Genomic DNA, 11,727 nt, shown 5'->3' with positions numbered 1-11,727 from the left:
TCTACCCTGTTTATCTTTGTGCCTGTGGAGAATAGGTTTGATAATCAATAGTTTAATTTCAGCTCGCTTGGCTGTAACTTGGTTTGTCAGCTTTTAGCCTTAGGAGCAAATATAAAGCAAAAGATTATACATTTGTAATTAACAGTTGTTATCATTCCTTCTTAAGGAGAAGAAGAAGTCTAAACTGCTGGGGACTTAAAAGCCATCAGTAACATGTGGAAAACTAAACCACAACATATTATTCCTTACTTATAGATAATGGATGGATTGATTTATAGTTAGGCACTTATCTCTGTGTTCAGTAAACAAATTAAGTGAGACGTATGCAAGATTTCTTAAAAAAAAAACTACGACAGCTACTGCATAATGTGTTAGAAACCTGTAAGCCCAACCGAGGATGATGCAGTACCTAGATCCAGGTGAGTAGAGTTAGGTAGCATGCTGGGTGACCTCACTCTAACGTAATCCCGATGTAGATTCAGCCCAGATGGCTGCAACGATGAACCAAATCAGTCATTTAACGGTTCCCTTAACAGTTAGGAAAAGGGAAACTAAATCAGTAGGAAGGGAAAAAAAACTCAGTGTAATTTTGCCCACATGTGATGTCACTTAGAGTTAAAATTGATAGCTTCAAAATTTCTTTTCCAGTTTATTACTTCTGATTTTCTGATTCATATTTTTTGGAGAATTGATCATGACATTAGGAGCCTATCATAGACCTGCACATTCTGTTCAGGTTGTTAATTGATTGGATATCCTGTGGTGGAGCATTTATTTTGGACCAATAACAAAGTAGCATGGAAAAAGTAAATTGCTTTCCATTAATACGAGAGATCCCACACTAAAAAGAAACTCCTGGACAGAATCAGGTTAGTAAGTAAATTAGAGCTATTGTGGGAGTGTATGCAACAAGAGGCAATCAGGAAGAAACAGTTATTGAAGATAAGACGCTGCTGTGAGAGAGCGAGTTGGGATGGAAAACACAGGTGAGATTAAAAGGAACTGCCCCAAACCCTCCTGTCAGTTACCATCACAACTGAAAATGATCATTATTTTGTATTTTTTTTAAAAGGGTTTTGCTTCTCCTGGTGTTATGGAGACATGCTCAGTGAGGAATGGCTTTTGTCTGGGCAATGAAAGCAGCCTCCAGGATGGCTTAGTCAGTTCTGTCCATACTACCAACAAACTGTGGATCTCATTCATTTTCTTTTTTTGTTACCTTTCTGACTGAGGACCCGATTACTCTTAGTCTGGGTAGACAGATCTAAACAGACAGTTGGTGGTTGAGACCTTTTGCCATTTGAGACTAATAGACACTACCATGCTCTGCTGATGATGACTTGTTTTGAAACTCTTTCTAAAGTTCTTTCTAAATCTGTTTTCATGGCTTGTTTTACTTTTTTTTTTTTTTTTTAATTCAGCATTTCTCAGACCTTCTGACGTTAAAGAAATTTGTAATCACTTTATAAAACTGCTTTTGCTTTGTCATTGTGAGTTTTTGTGTGTAGATTTAAAAAAGAAATTCGGTTTATTTGCAGAAAACTTGAAAACCCTTTTACTATCTGAAAATCCCTTTAAAGTGAAGCAGAGCTCTAAATGTGAAGATATTAAATATAAGTGCATAGATAAATGGTTTAACGTCTAATCACCAAGCTAAATCTCCTTCTGAAAAGAAGAAGCTCCAAATATTCTTTAAATGTGGTTGTAATGCATTGTTTAAGTGCCTTGCCTTTGCACAACCTCAAGTGGAGATAAAGGTAAAGAGATACAAATTTGGTAGAAAATTGAAACGCAAAACAAGCTTTGTACTCGCTTGATTTGATAGAACATATAGAGACATGCTTTATTATACTTGAAAAGAAGATTTAACATAGCATTTGAAGGCTTAACCATTTTCCTTCTGAAGTGTGCCCAGTGAGAGGCTGCAGCAGAGTGGTACATTTCTGAGAGCTAAACCCATCAGCTTATGCTGCAGTGCACACAGAAATGATTGGATATAACACATTTGTAAGATATTTTAAAAAGGAAGAGAGAGAATATAAAAAGGTGAACCTTAGCTTTAAATTTCACCACTTCTGACACATTGGCAACTCCCATATCAGCCTTTGTATTGATATTTAACCTATTCTGAGAGGGATTGAGGGGAACGGTGGGGTCACAGTGGAAATACAGTTAAGGTTAATGATTGACTGCAGGCAGCAAAATGCAATGAGCATGCATGCACAACACTACAGAATGGTTATGTAACTGCAGCAATGCTCATTTAGGTTCACAACTTACAAGAAAGAGCATTTCCATCCAGATTTGCTGGTAAATTTGGTAGAGGTTAAACAAATGGCTGAAAGGTCTAAAATCATCAATCTGTCATATTGGATGTTATGTTATTTCCATTAAAGATGTATCAAAATGTCAAAATTTAAATATTTAACATGCCTTCACGAGTGAATTACCCTGTTCCCTGCTTCAAATGATTAAATCAAATTCAAATTCAAATTTTATTTGTCACGTACACAGTCATACACAGTACGATATGTAGTGAAATGCTTGGACAACTGCTCGTGACCTAAAGAAAACAAAAAAGGAAAGGCTATGAATAAGATAGGAAATAAATATGAAAAATTAAAAAGGGTAAATTTAACTAGGAAGGAATAAAATATAAATTAAGGTTAAAAATGAAATAACTGTACAACACAAATTAGAATGAAGGGTAAATTTAACTGGGAAGAATAAGATAAAATATATAAATTAAAGTTGAAAATAAAATAACTGTACAACAAAATACACAATACACAATATAGAACTATATAAGAATGTATGAAGAAATCTAAATATAAATAAATATATACACAATAACAGCAGCTGTACAAGTATTAACTGGAAATGAAGAATATAGTGACCAGTGTTGTGCAAAAACAAAGTCCAGAAAGTCCAGTGTGTGTGTAAGAACCATATGTGTGGGTCAGTACTGTGTGGTGGTGTGATTGAGAGACCGTATCGCCTGCGGGAAGAAGCTCCTCCTCAGTCTCTCTGTGTTGGTCTTCAGGGAGCGGAATCGCTTTCCTGACCTCAACAGAGAGAACAGTCTGTTGTTGGGATGGCTGAGGTCCTTCACGATCTTCCTGGCCTTGGTCCAGCACTGCCTGCTGTAGATTGAGTGCAGGTCAGGGAGCTCGGAGCGGATGGTGCGCTCAGCTGACCGCACAACCCTCTGTAGAGCTCGTCTGTCCTGCATGGTGCTGTTCCCGAACCAGGTTAAGATGTTTCCCGCCAGGATGCTCTCTATGGTGCAGGAGTAAAAGTTCCTGAGCACCTTGGAGGGCAGTTGGAAGTCTCTCAAGCGTCTGAGGTGGTAGAGACGCTGTCGGGCCTTTCACCACGGTGTTGATGTGACAGGACCATGACAGGTCCTGCGTGATGTGAACTCCAAGGTATTTGAAGCTGTCCACTCTCTCCACTGGGCACTCGTTGATGACGGGGGTCTGGTAGTTCCTCTCCTGCTTAGTGCTGAAGTCCACTATCAGCTCCTTTGTCTTACTGACGTTTAGAAGGAGGTTGTTCCTCTGGCACCAGTTCTCCAGATTCCTAATCTCCTTCAGGTAGGCCGTCTCGTTGTTATCAGAGATCAGGCCCACCACGACGGTGTCGTCAGCAAACTTGATGATGGTGGTGGAGCTGGTAGTGACCACACAGTCATATGTGTACAAAGAGTACAGCAGGGGGCTCAGAACACACCCCTGGGGGGCTCCAGTGCTGAGAGTGGTGGAGGCTGAGACATGTCCGCCCATCCTTACTGCCTGTGGTCTGCCAGTTAGGAAGTTGGAGATCCACTGACACATAGATGAGCTGAGTCTGAGCTGATTACTTCTGAGTTTCAATTTGCAAAATGAATCACCTCGCATTAATAGTGAAATCATTTTATTTGCAAAAGTAACACCTTTTGTCAAGGGAGGGCACCCAGAGGATTAGAAACATGCCATTCAATTTTCCCCTTTCCCCTTGGCACTCTCATGCTCATATAATTTTGATGCACTTCTGGAGTTGTTTCAGAATTTCTCCAATATTCATTGCTGGACTGCTTTTGGCGTCTAAAGGTGCACACATACAGTGCACTGCATGCATCTATGGAGGTAATCAGGGTTAATCCAGTTTGATTTTGGTCTGTAGTTGATGTTTATGAAACAGAAAGTTGTTGTCATAATTAAAAGTTTAACTTTTATCTTTAACTCATTAACTGTAATTTTCACATAAAAGTGTTTTGTTGCTCTTTGACAGTTTTACAGCATATGTGGAAAATTGGTATAACAGGCTTTGTGGGTAATTTCTCACACTATATCATAAGAGTCAGAGTAATTTGATGAGTTAAATCTGTTGGGATGAAGTGCAAAAAGGTAATACCAATGCAATGAATGCACTGATTTGCAAATCTCACAAACACACATTTTATTTACAATAGAAGGTAGAAAAATATGAAATGTTTAAAGTGAGTAAATGTACCATTTTAAGTAAAAATATAGTCATTTAGAATTTGATGGCTCCAAATGTTTTCAGTTGGTCAAAGGTCTGGACTGAAGGCAGGTCAGTTGAGCACCTGGACTTTTCTACTTATGAAGCCGTGCTGCTGTAATAGTTGCAGTACAGTGGGGCAAAAAAGTATTTAGTCAGCCACCGATTGTGCAAGTTCCCCCACTTAAAATGATGACAGAGGTCAGTAATTTGCACCAGAGGTACACTTCAACTGTGAGAGACAGAATGTGAAAAAAAAATTCATGAATTCACATGGTAGGATTTGTAAAGAATTTATTCGTAAATTAGGGTGGAAAATAAGTATTTGGTCACCTCAAACAAGGAAAATCTCTGGCTCTCACAGACCTGTAACGTCTTCTGTAAGAAGCTTTTCTGTCCCCCACTCGTTACCTGTATGAATGGCACCTGTTTGAACTCATCATCTGTATAAAAGACACCTGTCCACAGCCTCAAACAGTCAGACTCCAAACTCCGCCATGGCCAAGACCAAAGAGCTTTCGAAGGACACCAGGAAAAGTATTGTAGACCTGCACCAGACTGGGAAGAGTGAATCTACAATAGGCAAGCAGCTTGGTGTGAAAAAATCAACTGTGGGAGCAATCATCAGAAAATGGAAGACATACAAGACCACTGATAATCTCCCTCGATCTGGGGCTCCACGCAAGATCTCATCCCGTGGGGTCAAAATGATCATGAGAACGGTGAGCAAAGATCCCAGAACCACACGGGGGGACCTGGTGAATGACCTGCAGAGAGCTGGGACCAAAGTAACAAAGGTCACCATCAGTAACACACTACAATGGCAGGGAATCAAATCCCGCAGTGCCAGACGTGTTCCGCTGCTGAAGCCAGTGCATGTCCAGGCCCGTCTGAAGTTTGCCAGAGAGCACATGGATGATACAGCAGAGGATTGGGAGAATGTCATGTGGTCAGATGAAACCAAAGTAGAACTTTTTGGTATGAACTCAACTCGTCGTGTTTGGAGGACGAAGAATACTGAGTTGCATCCCAAGAATACTATACCTACTGTGAAGCATGGGGGTGGAAACATCATGCTATGGGGCTGTTTTTCTGCCAAGGGGACAGGACGACTGATCCGTGTTAAGGACAGAATGAATGGGGCCATGTATCGTGAGATTTTGAGCCAAAACCTCCTTCCATCAGTGAGAACTTTGAAGATGAAACGAGACTGGGTCTTCCAACATGACAATGATCCAAAACACACCACCCGGGCAACAAAGGAGTGGACATCACTGCTCTCGAGAAGATCTGCATGGAGGAATGGGCCAAAATACCAGCTACTGTGTGTGCAAACCTGGTAAAGACCTATAGTAAACGTTTGACCTCTGTTATTGCCAACAAAGGTTATGTTACAAAGTATTGAGTTGTATTTTTGTTATTGACCAAATACTTATTTTCCACCCTGATTTACGAATAAATTCTTTACAAATCCTACCATGTGGATTCATGGATTTTTTTTTTCACATTCTGTCTCTCACAGTTGAAGTGTACCTCTAGTGCAAATTACTGACCTCTGTCATCATTTTAGGTGGGGGAACTTGCACAATCGGTGGCTGACTAAATACTTTTTTGCCCCACTGTATGTGGTTTAGCATTGTTTTGATAAATATGCAAGAACATCCCTGCAAAAGATGATGTCTGGATGGGGGAATATTTTGCCACCACCATATTAATCCACCACCATATTGCACCATAAATGCAACTTTTGAACTAAGGGCTGTTAACAAGCTAAATGTTCCCACTTTTCTTTAGTCTAGCGAAAACGATCCATCTCACCACAGAAACGTTTTACACTTTGTCACAGTCTATTTTAAATAAGCTTTGGCAGAGATAAGACTGCGGTGTTTGTGGATCATGTTCACATATAGTTTCTTCTTAGCACGATAGCTCTTTATGTGTGCATGGCATAAAAAACTGTGTTCAGAGACAATGATATTTCCTGAACTCGTTCAGTGATTCCCATGGCAGAATTATATCAGCTTTGAATTCATTGTCCAAAATGTCAAAGGCATCCAGTATAAATTTCCACACTTGTCCCTTGCGCACAGAGATTTCTCCAGAATTTTTGAATCTTTCAGTGATATTATATACTGTTGATAATGATATATTCAAAGTTCTCACAAAACATTCTTTTCACAGAACATTGTTCACACATTTTGTAGATGCTTCTGCATGTCTGAGATGCTCATTTTAGATGCTTTATGTTAATGACTAATTAACCCAATTAGTTGCAAAATGTTTCTACATTTTGCAACTAATTTTGCTTTCTCTTTAGCACCACTTACATTTCCAGATTTTCGTTGACCCTGACAAATTTTCCTGAGATCTGTTGCTGCCATTAAGTCCATAAATTCTGTTGCAAATAAAATACACAACAGAGATTTGCTGTAGTATTTTTGTTCATTTTGGTGTACAGGGATTGGACAACAGATGGTGGTTAATAAATTCACTCTTACCCAGCAACATCACCGGTGTTATCTCTCTGTGCCAAACACACACATTACTAGAGCATCAAACAGGTTTCTCCAGGAAATGATGTTATCTACTAAATGTTGCAGACTACCTGAACTTTCAATACTTCACATTTGTAGGCAGATGGCATTTCCTCCAGATGGTGGACCTTGAGGTGTTTTTCTTGCATGTTATCTCCAAGAAACCTTTAATGGTCTTTCTGGTCTGACGTTTCTGAGTATGCTAAAGATGGATAATATTTGTGCCAACCTTATGGTACACTACCTGCCCATGGGACTTGGGTTTTGTTTTATTCATGTTAGTTGTCCTTGAACTCTATCTTTACCCGGGTCTCTGCTTGAAATTTCAGAGGCTTTTTTGACAGTTACTTCCGTCATTCCTCATGTGCCTCTGTTTCAGCACTAAGAAACTGGGGAATGTGATCACCTATATAGCATCTGCTTGACTCTTCTACTCCCTTGATCAACAAAAAAAAAAACCAGAAGCGTGGCGGTTTCATTGCTTCATTTCAATGCTGTAAATGTTGTTACATTCAAAAATAAATTCTCAGAGGATCAAAGAGTGACACTGGCCTTACTTTAAGGAATCACTATGACCTTGCTTTCAATATTATTGATCATCACAGCTGACAGAATGACCCTATCTGTCACTGCTTGAGGCGACCTATCAGTCAATGTTTGGCTGTGATAGCTGATTTGAAGTCTTTTGTTGTGTAGTGTCTCATACAGAGCCTTCTGCTTGTCTTCTTCATTAAATTTGTCTGTGGTTTTCTTTTTCTTTTTTTTTGTTATGTTTCTTGTTTGTAGGTTGCCTGTTGAGTTTTAAATGTGTGCTTCAAATTTAGAAATACAAATTTAAACGGAAAAAACAGAAAAGAAACATGTTATCTCTCATTGGATTGAGATGGATTCGTGCCCAGCTTGCAAAACTGTTCTTTTTAGACACAATCATCCATCATCATCATCATCATCAAACAAGCCATCACATTTATATCCTACATTGTAATGTGTCTCTTCCTGCCCATGTTTCATGCTTTAAAACCAGCTGAACCTTGATTCTACTTTATTCCCCTTTTAACTCTCTTCTTCTCTTTGCATTCATACAGCACACCTTCCCCTTGACTTTCCTTCACATCTGCTTTATGACTCACCCTCCTTTAGCTGTGAAGTGCTTTATCTCATCAAGAAATGGATCAAGCCATGCATCTTGTCATGTTGCCCAAACAAAATGTTAGCCTGGGGCTGGTGAGCAGCATTGGTGTTGCATTGCAGAACCATTGATGCAACATAAAGACTTAGGGTCATCGCAGTGTGGAAATTTCTAAGCATTTGAATAAATCTCTCTCTCTCTCTCTCTCTCTCTCTCTCTCTCTCTCTCTCTCTCTCTATATATATATATCTATCTATATATATATATATATATATATATATATATATATATATATATATATATATATATATATATATATATATATATATATATATATATATAACAAGCATAAACATTTATCAGAGTGACTTTTTCCGTTATTACTGAGAATATACCATCAGTTCCTTCAAAAGAAAACAAACTTTGGGAGCCATGGAAACCTTAGAGAGGTAAGTTCCCTCAGTAACCTCTGCAGCATTGTTTTGTTCTAGTGTTAAGAAACTATGTTTTATTCATGAAAAATTTCTTATATGTTCCTCTAGGTTGTACCCTCAGTTTGAGTCTTCTATGCATGTGAGCTCATGCACTTTTTCTTCTCGTCATTATCATATTGTCTTATGCTAATATGGTCCTTCAAGCTATTTGCACTCTTAACTCCAATAAACCCTTTATTTTGTTGGGTATAAGAGCAAGTGTTTTAATAATAATAATGGATTGGATTTATATAGCGCTTTTCAAGGCACCCAAAGCGCTTTACAATGCCACTATTCATTCACTCTCACATTCACACACTGGTGGAGGCAAGCTACGGTTGTAGCCACAGCTGCCCTGGGGCAGACTGACAGAAGCGAGGCTGCCATATCGCGCCATCGGCCCCTCTGGCCAACACCAGTAGGGTAAAGTGTCTTGCCCAAGGACACAACGACCAGGACAGAGAGCCCGGGGATCGAACCGGCGACCTTCAGGTTACAGATACGCTTCCCAACCCCCTGAGCCACGGTCGTTTTGTGTTGTATACTGTTTTAAAGTTACATCGACTGGTCATTTTGTTACACCAGTAGAATCTAATGCAGTCCAACACAACAGTTTTGTCATAGATTAGTTTTTCTTTCTCATCTATGTTAATGTACAGTCATGATGAAAAAGACAGCACACCCTCTTTCTACTCTAAGCATTAAGGTGTGATTTAATAGAATTCCATTGAGCAAAGACATCGTCATCACCCTGTCATTTTGAGAAAGGTTGTATTGACATTTCCAAGCAATTTCAAGTCAATCCTCAGTGAGAAATTATTCACAAGTGGAAAACTTTCACAGCTTTTTTTTAACTGTTGTTAATCATCCCAAAGAAATCAAATTCACCCCAAGTTCAGACTGTAATCTTAATCACTAAGTATATAAATAAACTATTGTCTTGGATTGCATTACATTCCTCAGGTATATCTAGTAAAGTATGTGTGAGTAAATAGTGATAACTCTTGGGCCTGATCAATACAATTTTTCAGCAGCTTTGACTTTGCACTGTCATTTTTGTTGATATCAGTTTCTGTCCAGTTTCTCTCTGCTTTCAGTTTTGCAATAGTCAGCATGACAGATGCCTGCCGCTGTGTACCTGAGAAGTAAGGACAGGCACACAATCATTTCAGACTTCCAAAAAAATATGAGTATCAAAAAATTAAATCTGTAGAACTTGTGCAGCAAGAACTATCTGTTATTGTAATTCAATAGCTTTTACTTTATTTTCAGCCAAAACATTTGTTTTGGTTTCTTGGCTAAACAGGTAAAATCACTTTTAAACATTAAATTTTACCGTCTAAATTTATTGCTGTGAATATTTTTATATGAAGAAACATAATCACATAAATGGCTACAGCAATGTGAAAGGGCTCCCTTGGAGAATCACCAGCCGCACAATTCTTATCAACTGCATTCATCTTCATTCATCCAGCTTGTCGTTTGTATTTCACGGTCCTATCTTACCCTGTCAAGTTTACTCTCACTGCTCTCATCAGTGTTGTTCATGTTTGAAGCAAGCTGCTGTTTTCAGTGATAAAGCTTTAAAAACTCCACTGCATGTTATCTGTGAAACACCAAACTGTAGACAGGCACGACTGGTGTGTAGTTGTCCATTTCACTCGATATCTCCTGCAGGCCGTCAGGAGTTTGTGAAGACAAATACTAAAAGAAGGTGGACTTGAATTTCTGAGAATGCCAAAATGAACTGTTTCGCTATTCACTTCATAAGAATTAGAATCTACAAGAATCACTGAAAAAATATCAGTGTTGCTTTTACAATCTGTTTCTGCAGGTTTCACAATTTTGATGAGAGGCAACTTTTTACAGTTCCTAGTCTTATCCAACTGCCAAGTTTGCCAGCTGGAAAAGACTCTACTTTTTTTCATCTTAGCTGAGGCATCTCACAATCTAGCTAACAAGATATCAGTGTTTTTTTTTTTCACTTCACAGTTGGGGATTTTGAAATTCAGCAACAAAACTGGGCTACGTTTTTCCATTCATTCTGGTCCAGGCTCTCACTTCTCTCCTACCCCTTTCATTGCATGTATCTGACTTACTGTTGAGCGTCCTTTCAATCATAAACTGGCATTATTTGTCATTTTGCTCACTGTAGTGGCACTCACTGCCACTACTTACATTACACCCTTTACCAGAGGGCTCAGGGCTGCTAGACGGCCTCCTGCCGAGTGCTCTGTAAGAATCTCAAGATCTCATATTCATCTGTGATGAAGTGCCTTCTAGTTGAATTAAAGATGAAGTCTGTCTCACTCTGAGCGAACTGATGTGGCTTTACATATCTTAACTCTCCTTGCAGGGATATACAGTATAGCCAGCTGTCATGAATACAAGTCCCAGTCAGTCAGTCTGATTGTGAACTGGGGAGATAGGATGCTACCAATGAAATCACCATTTTATTAGAACTGTACTTGGAAGGATAAAGCACACACAAGAGGTAGAAAAAACACAATGAACACCTTTACATATACAGTGCTGTGGAGTCGTCCTGAGGCACTCATCATTTCTTTATTTTTAAAGATACAGGATGTCCTTCCATATAAACCTGAAATCAGATCTTGACCTGTGTTCATGAAGCTGTTGTAACTAAATATACACATTGCTCTGGGTTTTTCTGAAGTGCGTGAAACTGAACTGGAGTGATGCATCAGGGCAGCTGTCTCAAATTTTGCAGTTAGGAAAGCCTTGCTACATTTCTCTGATGAAATGTTATATGCATGGGGTGGGGGTGTGTTGGCTTTGCAACTGTCAGTCTGGCTGCTGTGATGGGTTTATGGAGAGGAGCAACCTCACTCCTTAGTGAAAAGATCAATCCTAACCTGAATGTTACTCACTGCATCATTCACAGTTATAACTTGCAAATTTGGTCTATGATGCTATAAAACACCTTGTAAAACCAAATAATTTTCACATATTTAATAACTCTCAAACTCTGAAACACTCCTGTTGATCTCAGTAAAAAAGAAGTAGGATCCAGTGTTCCCAGTATGAGGATTTATAAAAAAAAGGGCAGAAAATCATTGTCAAAGCA

Source organism: Astatotilapia calliptera, chromosome 10 (assembly GCF_964374335.1).
Source record: "Astatotilapia calliptera chromosome 10, fAstCal68.1, whole genome shotgun sequence".
Taxonomy (NCBI): Eukaryota; Metazoa; Chordata; class Actinopteri; order Cichliformes; family Cichlidae; genus Astatotilapia; species Astatotilapia calliptera.
This window is presented reverse-complemented; position numbering follows the sequence as displayed.